Genomic DNA, 13,350 nt, shown 5'->3' with positions numbered 1-13,350 from the left:
TGCTGGCCCCTCTACCCGACTCCGGATAAAAGGGGGGAGATGGATGGATATTTACTCAATGTTTTACGTGAGAGTCCGGCGAGCTTAAAATCCTTTATCATAGGACTGGGCCTGATAGAACATGAAGTGATGTCTGGTAAAATACACATTCCTGTTCTTATCGCAAGTGCTTTTGACACATGTTGGCTAAAAAAATAAATCTTGGGTTTTATTTTGTAGAATATATAACCTTGAGAACTCGCAAGCGCCGTACGCTTTGCCAGAGTCCTCTCACCCTCTGTCTCTGTAATTGGGCACCCATTGGTGCGTGCAGCCTATTGATGGTGGTCCATGAACATGATGGCATGGCCTTTAAGTACCATTTCTCTCATAATCTCCCGGAGCTGTTCATGCACGTAGATGAATATGAGTACACCCGAAAGGCCGATTCACTGACATTACACACTCTGCGCGTGTTTCACATGATTCTGGTTGCGTTTTGCAGTCAAGCCACAAACACATTGGTAACAAGACTATAACACTGAAGAAAGTATGACAGAAAAAGTACAGCATCCAGGTAAACAGTATGTAAACCTTGACAATTATATACCAACGATTTCCATTTTTATAAGTACCAACTTCGTGTTAGTAATGCCCGTAGGTGTAAGAGACCAGATGTTTATGGAGACAGCATTACATGTTTTATTTATAAAACTGCCAGCTGTTTGCATCCTTGTTGTGGCACGGTACCTTCCTGACTGAGTCAGAGCGCCTCTTAATCTGGCAAAGACAAGGAAATACCATTGAGGGGCTACTTAGTGAAATAGTTTCTTTTTATAAGCTCAAAATGTAGCCATGAGTAGCTGATGCTGATGATATCTGGCATTATTTAAACATTTGAGTCACAAGAATCTGTTTTTTTTTTTGTTTTACCTATATTTGCGTGATTTAGCCGTATTGTAAATTTTGTGGGCCAAAAAAGGCAGGAGTCCATGCGCACCTGGGTGAGCGGAAACATGAAATCTACGTTGTGTTTTACTGTGAAAAATAAAAACCCGGGTCATGTCCACCTGGATGGTAGCCAACTTTACTCAAGTAGTTTTAATAATTACATGTGCAAACAAGATTTTTTGACCAGGGTGTTAGTGATGTTGACATGACATGAGCTCAAAAATGAAAACAAGCAAAAAATACCTCACCGAATTAATGTTATTTCAAGGAGAGCCAAACCAATAATCCCAAAGTGTTGCGCAACAGTCAGGAAAACTAGTTTGGACCATAATGACTCACATCATTGCCTGGAGCTGACAGATTGCTTCTTTATATCCAACCTAATGTACAAAACCAAAGCTCTCCCTCTGAAATGTTGTACTTGCCAACCTCAAAAGCCACTTTCACCAGGTTTCCTGTTGACTGGCAACTTTCTCCCTCACCTTTCAAGTCTGGGAAACACTTGCCAGTTGTATGACAACAGTTTCATCATGCAATCACGGCGTCTCACTTCGCTGTGTTTACACTGTTGAAACTGCACATGAAGATAAGTGTGCAGTATTAATTTAATCTCATGAGTCAAGCAATAACTTCGATGGCAGTTTTTTTATCAGCGGAAGCATGAACAGTGTGCTTCCGTACTGTATGATCTAATGTTCACTTGATTTACTGTTTTGAATGTTTACATGTTGAAGGATTCTTTGGAATGGAACTGTATCTAGGGGCTAAATGACAGATTCTGTTTGGTTTATGCACAACAAAAAATAGGCCCCTTCTGCGGGGTTGAAATGTGGCAGGTCATCTTGTCATCTTGTGCTAGCATATATTTTGTAACAATATGTTTAAGCGCGAGGAAGTATATTTTTGGCTGCTAACGCCAGCGTAGCGGACGACAGGGAAAAGAACAACTCATCTCAGATCAGCCATAAATTCTTTTTGCAGTCAGTCAGCAATCAGCCAGTCATCTAGATGAACTCCACCTTAAAAAGTGTCCATTGTGTCTGTGTGTGCTTTCAGGGTGAATGAGGATCCCTCCCATTTGTAAACCGGTGGGTGTGTGACATCACCCTACACCCCCCCCATATCCCTCCCTCCCTACTTTAATGTGCCTGGCCAATCGGCACACGCAGAGATCCAGTCACGTGGTGATTCCCCCCTTGGTAACCATGACGACGAGCTCTAGTTCAGGCAGCATCTTGCTGTGGTGAGAGGAGGAAGGCGGAAGGAGGGAGGAGAGACAGAGAGTCGAGAGGAAAGGGAGTGAGGAAAAGAGAAAGAGGACAAATCCGGGCTGGCGCAGTTTCCTGGATCCTCAGCGCCTGTCTGTCTTCCCTCAGCACAGTGAGTACCTATTTTTACCCTTTCATCAGATGTAATTGCAAGGGAGATGAATGAAATCGGGCTGCATTCCATCGCCATCTCTACTGGATAATGTGATCTGAAAGATGCCGGTTATTTAAGATTTCCGGGATGACATCATGTGAAATCCCTTTGTTATGTCAGGACAATCCTTTGTCAGCATACTTCATCTCACAAAAGATGCCGTGTTAAAAGCGATTGACAAATATGGAGCAAAGAATAATGGGCATAATAGAAAGCGAGGTGCTTAATGCAGGAACGGAAGGTGATTCTCTTGTTGTTCTCTTGCCGACGAGCAGATTCCGGTCCCGATTCCTAATCCACTGTCAATCATGTTGTTTCTGTAGCTCCAGCTCCACGTCCCTCAGTCACATTTTCACACAGTCTAACTGACACCGAAATCCTGCTTCCCCTTGTGGTTTGTTTAATTAGCGGATGCGTCCGACTCCAACTGGGTCAGCATTCGGAGACCTCAAAATGTTCTTGCAGCGATTCCTTTCCCGAATGTACCGGTAAATCCTCCGGCGCTCAAAATGTTTTGAATTAGTGCTGGTGTCAACCTCACATAGCATGACAACAACATTAGATATGATGTAATACTTTTACTTACATAAGAAAAGACCCATTTTTCAAGGCCACACATGCTTTTGGGTGCAGAAATATTATGTTCCCCTGTGTAATTATGCGCCTACTGAGGTATGCAGCCACAGTTTAGATGATTTTATTTTGTTGTAGACAATGTTCCTTCTAAGTATGTCAAAGAGAATCCTTTGGTTTAATGAGGCACTCACTAATGAGGATTCGATTGTCTACCAAAGACGGCTGACAAGCAGCCATGTATTTAGATGCAGAAAAGCACTGCAATATCAATGCATATTCAATCAATGACAATTTGCTCCTTGACATTATATTTTGTCCTATTCATAAATGTTCCTCTCTCTCCTCCGCAGAACAAAACAGAGGAAAAAAAAACGTTCTTACTGATGTCTCCTTACAGAGCTTGTGAAAGAACATCAGGCAGGGTTGAATGACAACTTAAGTGAGGTGGAGAGGGTGTTTTCTGTAATATTACAACAAGCTGTATGTGCTTGTAAGTCATGGAAATCAGCCGTAGGCAAGTGTCCAACTTGCTTGACGCTTCAGAGTTAGATGGTGGCTTTGTAACCTGCACAGAGTTGACAATGACAGATTGGTAGTTCCTTCTTACTCACAAGGGCTCAGCTCACCAGTGTGCTCATGAAGTATACAGGACTGTCTCAGAAAATTAGAATATTGTGATAAAGTTCTTTATCTTCTGTAATGCAATTACAGAAACAAAAATGTCATACATTTTGGATTCATTACAAATCAACTGAAATATTGCGAGCCTTTTATTATTTTAATATTGCTGGTTATGGCTTACATCTTAAGACAACTCAAAAATCCTATCTCAAAATATTAGAATATCATGAAAAGGTAATTTTTTGTTTTTTTAATTGCATTCCAGAAGATTAAGAAATTTATCACAATATTCTAATTTTCTTAGACATGCCTGTATTCATGAAGGTTGTTATTCTGGAGAAGTCTGATGAAGTAGCTGCATTGCTTTTGGTAGCTGGCATTGTTTCCCCTGGCGTTGATATTGTGGTGGATGAGCATGTAATTGACCTTTTCCTCCCAGCAGCCATCACATTTAAGATAATCATTACAGTTATTGCTTTTTGGATTGCCGCTTCATTGATGCATACGATATGTTTTTGTCATAATAGGTCCAATGATTGCTCAGTGATCAAAACAGAAGAAAGCAGTGTATCACTGACACATATTTCTGTTTGTGGGAAGCATATGCTTCCCCTGTGAGGATTTGGATTGCATTTGAAATGTAGAAACTTTTTTCCCCCCAATTTGTCATCTCATTGTTTCACATAAAGGGATATTTCAATACTGCAAATTTACCTTATAATACAGGCACATGGGTGTTGGATTGTGGAATTGTTTGTCTTTAAAAATCCATATGTTAGGAGACTGACCCCGGGGATTGTGTAATTTACATCATCCTTTATTTCATGCAGCCAATGAAAAGAATGATGCATGGGTTTTTTCGGTCTTCCCATGGTCTTCCTACTGAAACCGGCCAAACACTGTCCTCATTGTATTATTCTCATAACTCAACTAAACAAATCAGCAACTCTGCAGAATCAGGAGCACCATTCAGCGCTCGCACTAGTTTGTGACTCTCCTGTTGTCCCCGTTTTATTGTAAAACATAAAAGTTGAACAATTATAAAGCTTCCTTTTTTCACTCTCAAAAGTAAATTGACCAAATCAAATAAAAAGATAGATAAATAAAAATAGGTCAGGCTGAATATAATCCTTTTTACACCCTTCATTCATGTGTGAAGTAAATACAAAATAAACAGGAAAGAAAGATCAAATGTATCCATCCATTCCGTGCAATTTATCATAATGTTTTCCTTTCATTTTTACATTTAACTCAGGAAGCGTATAGGCTGCACATTTTATGAGACAATTAAAAAGAAAACAAAAAGAGCGTTGCTTTCTCATTTTCACGTCCTGCCATGCAAAAAAAGGTCAAGCGCCGCAGGAGAGTGACGTCAACGGCCGACCTCTGTGAATCGGACGGCCGTGACAGAGCTGAGCAGATTATAGAGAGCTTGGTCGAATACTCTTTCATCGATGCTTGGAAGGGGACGCCTGACCGTCAGCATCCCTTTCGATATGATGGAAATGTACCGTGATAACGGTGTCTGGTAGGGCAGAGTATTCAACCCAGCTCTCCACAATCAGCTCAAGTCTGTCATGGCCATCTGATTCACAAATTGTCTGCAATACTATCTTATCCGTAACTGTGAGATTTGCGTGGCCATGTTAGGGAGTGCCATGCTAACAAGTATCAGTGATCAGCAGCTGAGTGTGTGTTGCATTCTAGTAGCCAAACAAGCCGCGAAGAAGGTTGCCCACTGACATCACTCTCCTGCGCCGCTTGGCATTGCAAATCCAAATTGAGTTTTGCAAGCTGGGACAGGAAATTAAAAATCAGTTTTGAATACTAATAACTCATTTTAATCACAAGTCAGATTATGCTGCCACATTCTGAAACTGAAAAGGCACTTTAATTTGAATTATGATACCGATATACTTCTATTGTTGATTGTTAAAATAAAATGAAACAGTTAAGGTAAATTACAACAAATGGACAGATACATTTAATCTCTATGACATGAATTTTCAGAGATGCTCCCAGATGATTTTGCTCATGTGTTTTCTTAAAGCAGCACTAAATAAATACCTTACTTCATCATACACAAGGTGCCTATAAGCGATTGGTGGTAAAAATAAAAATAAAATTAATAATTAAAAAGGTGGTATTTGTCGGGAAACGTTTTGAATTGATTGCGAGTGTGTCTTGTAATATGAAAATACAGTCCAAAGAAGGACACTTATTTGTGCAGCTTCAAGTATGATTACCTAGTGATTGATTCATCGTTTGCTTTACAATGAACAGTGGAGAAATAGCCACTAAAAATATTGGAAATTCGTTTACCCGGTTTAGCGTTAAGGAAATTAAGTCATTTAATCAGAAATATCTTGGCTCATTTCTTCTGAGTGGATTATTGCTAAAAAGATCATGCTTATCTCGGACTGTCCTTATAATGCAAGAGAACTTCCAGGGACGGAAGGTTGTTGTCAGTCCGCCACCTTGTGAAAGCGCTACTGCGGCTGCGTCACTTTGCAACAGACCAATCGGATTAAAGCGGGTTAAAACAAGCAGGTTCGACGCAAAGAATAACTGGAGGGGTGTTCGGCTGTACCATATAAAAAAGCTATCTTAATTATTATCAAAGTTACGGATCTTAGGGTGGGTAAATATCACAAAAAATGTACCGATTTAGTGTTGACGCAAACACCAGCGAAGTGGCTCAGCATACAGCAGGTTGGTAACGTGTTGCCATTTTTTTGGTCGCGATCTTCTCCCCTCCCTGTGTGCTGCTAATGGTTTCAACCGATCCCCGAGTCCGTTTCAAGTTGCTCCGGCCCTCCCCGCCTGTCTCTCGCGGCCCCGGCGGGCTTGTCCGAGCTCGGTAGCAGAAAGCTCCCCTCGCCTCTTGGAAACCTGGATACACAACCGGACACGGATCCGTTCCTGTCATAAATGAGTGGATTAAAAAAACTCGGGAGCTCCCGAGGTAAGTGGGTTATCCCGTTTCGGATCGTATGACAAAAAGAGGAGCGTTTTTTTTTGTCTTTTTTCCCCCAACCATTCCCTCTTAGTGCGTTGTGCACCTCTGCACGTTTGGGAACGGTCCCGCTCCGTGACAGTGAGATCGACCGTGTCGTACCGGTGCATCGGCGGTGATCGGCCCGGAATGTGCCCGATGCCGTTCATCTCCCGGTTTCACTCTGCCTGGGAACCGGACGATCTCAGGGAAAAGGGAACCAGCCGGTTGCGATGTTACCTGGCTTATGTGAATGGAGTTACAGGTCTGAAGACTTTTTAGGTCTATATTCCTAAATGATCAATTGCACTATGTTGGCGTGTTTACTAGTTAATAGTTGAAATAATGCATTAATAACCTGTAGAAAGTCTGAAGGTACGTCAGGAGTGTGTGTGTGCGGGGCGCTTTGCCCGCCAGTTGTCTGTTCCTGCGTAACACGTAAGTGTTACTTAAGCAGTGTGTAACAGGAGTGAATGGAGACCCTTCAGTTTAATGTGCCTCTGCCAAAAAATCAGTTTTAATATTTATATAGTATAAAAATTCAAGGCGAGCAGGATGACACTTTGATTCCCCTCATGGGTTTAACTAACAAACTTCAGTTATTTATTTACAACCAACCGAAGACCGGTAATGGTTTCAGATGACTAGTCTGGTTGTAGAACAAGGCAACAACAGGTCAACTCTAGTAAAATTGGGACGGAGGGTCCTGAGGTGAAGTATTTCCAGAGGGGCGATGGAGTTTTTCTTCATCGATCAGTGACATTGACCTTTTCATGTTCCTTTTGTGGTCGTTATTGATCTGGCTCTCCTTTGTGTGTCAGATTCTGGAGATTCTATGATGTCACAGGGTGTTGCTGGGATCACAGATGGTTGGTTACTGGGATGCGCCGCTCCTGTTAGTCCTTGTTGGAAATCAGGATGCAGGGCGGTGAAGGAGGATGTTTGCTCGGTGTCCGACAGGACCTAGAACCCGACACACATACGCACTTTATTTCAGGCAAGAATTCACGTACGAGTCATCTTCGAAGTCTCGTAAAAGAAGGCCCGTGCTTGTCGATATCGATGCAGCTGCACTGGTACTAAATTTGGGATTCACTTCTGTCTTATCGAATTTCCTCCTTCCCATTCCTAAGTACTTCATGACTTTATGGTGCATTCTTTCATTGTTTTAAGATCATGACATACTGTGCCGAGCTTCATTTTTAAGTAGCGTGGTTACAATTCAAATGTTTTTCATCTATTTTTTTTGTGCGGCAGATGGTGTTCTTACCAAAAGATGTTAAAACTAGTGATTAAACCCTCTCATAGTAATAGGCATTCGATAATACTCACCTTACATACATCTTTGTAGGGAGTTGCACTACTTTTTTTTTCCAGGACAGAGACTTCCACTGTTTGCTTTTTAAAATATATTATTTTACGAATAATGACTAATAGTCAGAGGACCGGTGCCAACTTTTGCATCTGCTCATCAAAATAACAGATACAGCAAAGGGAAAAAGGTGAGGCTGAGTTGCTTTGACCTCTCACGAGCTCTCAGGGGGTGAAAGTGACGTCCAACCAAGCTTCACATCCCCCCCTCCTCCTGCGATCATACAAAGTTCAGTGGATTTGGCAGCGTCAATTTTAATGGTGGCGTGGAGTCGGAGGAAGTCCTCCGCAGGCGGCGCCTCGTGTGTCATGACAGCCAGAATGTATCCCAAAACATCAGGCCTGGCCTTGAAGTCTGTTGCCGTGGCTGACTCATCAGAAGTCAAGCTGATGTCACTGCAATTCCAGCGCTCCTGGTAGAGCCAGCAAGTCCACCGCAGCACCTTAAAAGGACTGATGTCTGTAACTCGAGGCTGGCGACACATAAAGTGTTATGAGATGTTCTGCAGCAGTCTTTTTTTACATTTTTTTTTTTTATTAAGTTAACTGTTACCACTCCTACCTTTTCAACTTTGCCCTAAATGCAGTAATGATTCTAATCATATTCCTGGGAGTTGACTTCGACTTACAAAGCATGACCATAAAATCTGATAGAAACCATGGCGCTTTTTGATTATCATTAGCATTGAGTTGATAATGTATCGCCTTGTATTTTGCATTATTTTTCTCTATCTTAAAAATTGATAGACAACAAAATGATCAGTTTCTTTGATTTTGCTATTAATAGGTATATGCTTAAGTAAAACAATAACATTTGTTATATTCGATAAAGTAATGACAAAATTACACACAAATTCCAAATACTCAGTTACCTAAAAAAATACAAGGTCAGAGTGCAGTGGTCTCATAAATTTTTGCCAGAGCTGTATATAAATCACCTTGCAAATGACATTTTACTCACTGGTCAGGTGCAAATTTTATGACAGGTTTATATAAGAATAAGAATAAAAGAATAAGAACAATTTTATTTATCCCAAAGGAAATTTAAAAAAAAAGAAAAAAAAAAGATGAGATGATATGAAGTGATTGTCAGGCTGTTTGCTTTCTCAGTTGCATCTCGCAGCAGTAAAAGCAAACAAGCAAACAAAGCTGAGAATTTTATCATTGTTGAGACAAAGATGTTGACAGAAGCTGAAATAGGTAAAAAAAATTGCAACATATAGCAATAATGTACTATTACTTTATCATTGAGGACTTGAGGAAATACCTCTCCCTTGGTTCATTTTAAGAATTAAATGTAAAATGAAAGCTACTAATCTACATGATTAAGATGCTGGTCAAGGTATAATCCGCAACATTTCTTTCTTTGTGTTTTTTTAAACGGATCATGCTACAAATATTACCGTGGCTAAAGATTTCAAACATAGCTTGCAGACCAGATATGGAGACCTAATCGCAGCGCGGCCCCTTTGACGTGTTTGGACTTAAAAGCATGTGTTGGGTCTGATGAAAGACTTTTCTCCTTTACTTTTTGTTACCTTGCAAGTAGGTCAGTGTGACAAATACATTCTTGAGTTCAGGCCAATGGGATTGTTTACGATTTTGCCAGCCGACTTCTGACCCTTGACTATCGCTGGACAATCTTGCTTTTCCTTCTGTGCATTTGACGAAAGACATGGTTTATTCAGAGCCAAATATGCACAATCAACAACACACATGTACTCAGCACTCCTCACATTTATTGTTTTGTGTTCTGCCATATTAGAATGGCATTCAGACAGAAGCACTTTTGGAACAAGGGATATAGGAAAACATCGTAGTTGCCGCACAGTGACTCATGCATCGGACTCTTTGTCGGGAATTAACACTTAAGATGCAGTATGAACATTACTGTTGGCAAGAGGTCTTTGTAATGGAACTGTACGTTCACATTTTAATCATTCCATTACATGCTTTCCTCTAGAACGTGAATAATTGTAAATGGCCCGAAAGGAAAGTGAAAACACGTACCGAGGCAGTCAGTGGCTGAAAAACAATTTAGTCCTTTCAACAAAAAGCAATTTCCCCCATTGGAATCAATAAAGAATTCTGATTCTGATTGTCACTGTTAGCAGCCTCAAAAAACTAATCGGCACCAAAGTTGATATGTTTGGGCAGTATAGATAAAAGTGTATGAGGAAATATAACTATTTCTCTTTTGCTTTGGAGCTGCCCAGCAACCTGGGTAGAAAATGAAAAGCAGATTATGTCCCTTAAGAAGTCTGTGATAGGAGACACTAACCATTTAACTTGAATATAACACGTTTACTTTTCTTTGTCTTCTTTGTCTAAGCTTGTGCTCACCACTCTGTGCCTTGTGCGATTGTGAAAAGTGACATCATCTCCCACCAGCTGAAGTGAAAACTATGGAAACTAAGTAGATTTGCATCAATAGAATAAACACGCTATATTTCCTTGCTGAAAGAAAAAACGGGCACAGTACAAGTACTTGTAGGTGTTAACCTCCCACGGAAGTTGGAATAGTCTGGGAGGTTCAGTTAGTGCTGTAAATCACAGCGGTATACACTGAAACCTACTGTTAGGTTGCTTTGTGTCCATTTAGGTTGCCCCGGCCAGGCTTCAAGGAACGTCCAACAGCCGCTTTGCATATATCTGGTAAAGCGCCCCTAAAGTCAGACCCTATGACCCCTGCAAAGCACCATTCCCTCACACATCATATTGCACAATCCCTCCCCGGTTATGTCTATAGACACCTCGGGCAGTGTTACCCGCTAACCATGGAAAGACATGAATTCCTGTCTTGTGTCTCGGATGGAAGAGGAAAAAAAATGTTATCTTGAATGGAAACATTGGCAAGACTTGAACTGCTTTGTATTTTTTTCCTCGGGGCACGGTTTCCAGCTTGAGAGGGGGTTGCCCTTCCTGCTTGTCCAAAGCAAGTGGACATGCTCTAACGTCCAAAAATGTCTAACCACCGATGCTGTGACAGGTGGACAGTCCTGTAATTTGACTACTAGATATGATGTTGTTGTGCTGTGAAACTTGAAATTTTGACAAAAGAGAGACAAGAGAGATAGAGATGTGGTCATTCTCCATGTGTAAAACATTGTCTCAATCATGTTTGTATCATTTGCACAGCGAGATGTGGCTCGCTAAATGTTTTATTAAGGTCCTCCGCTGCTGTGCAACATCGATTTAATCGCAATGGTGGAAAAACTGGCGATGTAACAATGTAATTATCATCAGAGTACCGTGTCGCTGTTTGAAAGAACCTCGTGGAAGCACTTGATTCACGAATGGACTGAACTTATTGCACATTCGTTACATGGTCATGCACATTTAATACTGTATATGAAAGAATCTGAACTGAGTCTTACAAGCTGGACCTTGTATTATTTTCTATTTCAACATTTAAAAAGATCTATTCCCAAGCACATTTATTGGGCAAAGATTCATGACTTGCTATTGGAAATAATTTAATGCATTTTATGATCTGCCTAGAGCCCCCCCACCCTCTCCTACCTTTTCCCCCGCGTTCCTCGATGTTCACCCGACCAAACACTCAACTTAAAAACAAGTATTTCCTTCGGATTGATATTGCATTCTTTCTCTTGTAAGTCCATGTGTGTATCATCCTCTTTATGTGTTTGTATGTGTCCGCTTCACTTCTGGCCACATCAGCAGGCTGCTCAATGTGGTTCATGCTGGAGAGACAGTCATCCCCTGGTCTTGCACCTAAACATGAAGTGTCTGAGCAGAGATAAGATGATTTAGCAATGTGAGGCCCTGTCTTACACTGCTGTCTCTCCGTTGTGAAAATCTGTGCACGCTATATTTCCTCGTTTTGACCATTTCACCGTGGACCATGTTTGCATCAAATCTTCCAAAACCGATCTGAAAACACAGTTTTGGCGGGAGCTATCTGCTCACAGGAAAATCTTTTATTCCCAAAGAGTGGCTATAAATTATCAGCACGATGACTAAAGTGTCGCTGTCATATTCATGCCATATTTATGTAGAGTATCTGCCCCCCAAAGGCATCACATAAGGTATCTGAATTTGCTCTCTATTTTCATTTTTTTCCCTTGTGAGTGGCTTAAAGGTTTTGGAGCTCCGCTGCGGGGCTCAAAGCTCCGATGTCCCCGGGACTGGATAGAAAAGTTAGTTGGTGATGGCTGCTGCAGAGCCAAGTACCAGCAGCTCTATCTGTCGATCCTGTCATGGCATCAGTCCTTGCACAGTCCCACCACTTGTTTACCATTTGATCTGCGGGCAGCCGCGCCTACGCACACAGATTAGAGAATGCAAGTGTGGATGTGACAGGATTATGTCTGGTGCTGTGCTGTGCTGTGCTGTGGCACGGTCTTCTATTTCCCATCCAGGCTTTTCAGCAGGGCAAATTCTTTTGTCTCCTCTCTTTTTCTTTTTTTTTAAATTATCTCGACTTTTAAATAAAATTTTGCTCTGCCAGACACGGGTCGTTGATAAATCTGGGAGGATTTAAACTCAGCAAGTTACAGATCTGCATGGTAGATGTCTCTCAGCATGTTGGAGTTTTGACTCTTTTGAACACTGGGAAAAACTCTCACAACTGTGATTTACTTTGTTTATCTATTTATTTTTCATCATCCATTGGTCCAAATAGCATTTTTCCTAATTCAGGTATTCATGGAGTCATTTTAAACACCATCTCGCAATCCACCGTAACATTCTCACGACCCACCCATTGCTGTGCTGTCAAACTATTTTCATCCCCCGAAGTATCGTGAATATGTAGGTCAGGATAGTAATGGAATTTGATAATGGCCGTTTCAGGCCCCGGGAGGATTTTAAAGAGAGGTTTTGAAAAGTCTGAAATTTCATGCAAAGTTCTTACCACGTGACCATATCACAGATTTTTTTCTTTTTACTGTGTATTGTATTCAGAATGTTTATATTCTGTATCATCATTTTACACAGCTGCCATTCTACTTCTTTCTGCTTAGTTTTGTGGTTTGGCTAGGTTTTAAAATTTAAGGTCTCATGAGAAACAATGGCAAAGAAGTTTTATTTTTTTTTCCTCATGGTCTATCTTGATTGCAGGATTTGAATTTTATTTTTCACTATATATAATGTCCCTGGTTCTTATTTTGCGGTCCATCAGTCACATCCAAGACCCGAAATGACTTGGTTATTGACCTTGACTGGTGCATCCACTCATTCGAATAGGTACCTGAATCCCATCAATGGATATATGCTCAATAATGTAATGTATTTTATGTAAATCTAGCTGAAGAGGGACAACCTCTCCAACTTTCTGGCTTTCACCTTTTCCCTAGCGTGCCTCCATTCCTCATTGGTCGCGATTAAGCCTCGAGGTCTTCGTTGTCTGTTTGCACACAGTCTCACATTACATTTCCCAGTTTGCTGGGAGGGATGGCGTGTCGAGGTAACCA

The 13,350-nt window shown here is 41.1% G+C and overlaps 1 protein-coding gene across 3 annotated transcripts in view; it reads left to right on the top strand.

The window, feature by feature from the left end:
- Positions 1-6,388: 6,388 nt before the first annotated feature.
- Positions 6,389-13,350, top strand: part of mical3a (microtubule associated monooxygenase, calponin and LIM domain containing 3a) — a 62,841-nt gene continuing 55,879 nt past the window's right edge. For all 3 annotated transcript variants that reach the window (XM_086163554.1, XM_086163552.1, XM_086163551.1), the window contains exon 1: positions 6,389-6,514. The gene's annotated coding sequence lies outside the window, so the exon portion shown is untranslated. The remainder of the gene's footprint in view (positions 6,515-13,350) is intronic.

The sequence above is a fragment of the Fistularia commersonii genome, chromosome 17, assembly GCF_037954325.1.
Source record: "Fistularia commersonii isolate RoL2024-O1a breed Wild chromosome 17, RoL_Fcom_v1.0, whole genome shotgun sequence".
Classification (NCBI taxonomy): Eukaryota; Metazoa; Chordata; class Actinopteri; order Syngnathiformes; family Fistulariidae; genus Fistularia; species Fistularia commersonii.
Note: the sequence above shows the minus strand (reverse complement) of the source record. Positions and strands in the feature narration are given on the sequence as shown.